The sequence below is a fragment of the Mesitornis unicolor genome, unplaced genomic scaffold (genome assembly GCF_000695765.1).
Source record: "Mesitornis unicolor isolate BGI_N332 unplaced genomic scaffold, ASM69576v1 scaffold40222, whole genome shotgun sequence".
Taxonomy (NCBI): domain Eukaryota; kingdom Metazoa; phylum Chordata; class Aves; order Mesitornithiformes; family Mesitornithidae; genus Mesitornis; species Mesitornis unicolor.
In genome coordinates, this window is record NW_010169244.1 from 39,246 (window position 1) to 39,602 (window position 357).

Below are 357 nucleotides of genomic sequence, written 5' to 3' on the forward strand. Positions count from 1 at the left end.
TCGCCGCCGCCCAGAAGAAGCTGGAGGCGGCCTGAGCCGTGGAGAGCCCTCGGTGAGTCCCTGCCGCGGGGAGCCAGGCTGCCTCCCTGCTCTCACCCGGAGCTGGAGGAGACAGCCGGAGGGTTGCATTGACCTCCGGTTGTCTCCGCCAGCAGCCTGGCTTCGGTGAACGCTACCTGAGCAGGACTGGATTTGTCCCACGCTGCTGCCGGAGCTGGTTTGTAAAGGGCCGGTGAAAACCATGTCGAAGCACTCCTGGAAAAGGACAGCAACCGTGAACCAGCTCTAAGCCTCCCACAGCAGGGCTTCTCATCTGGCCTTCAGAAGACAAGATCCCGAACTGTGTTGGACCGACCT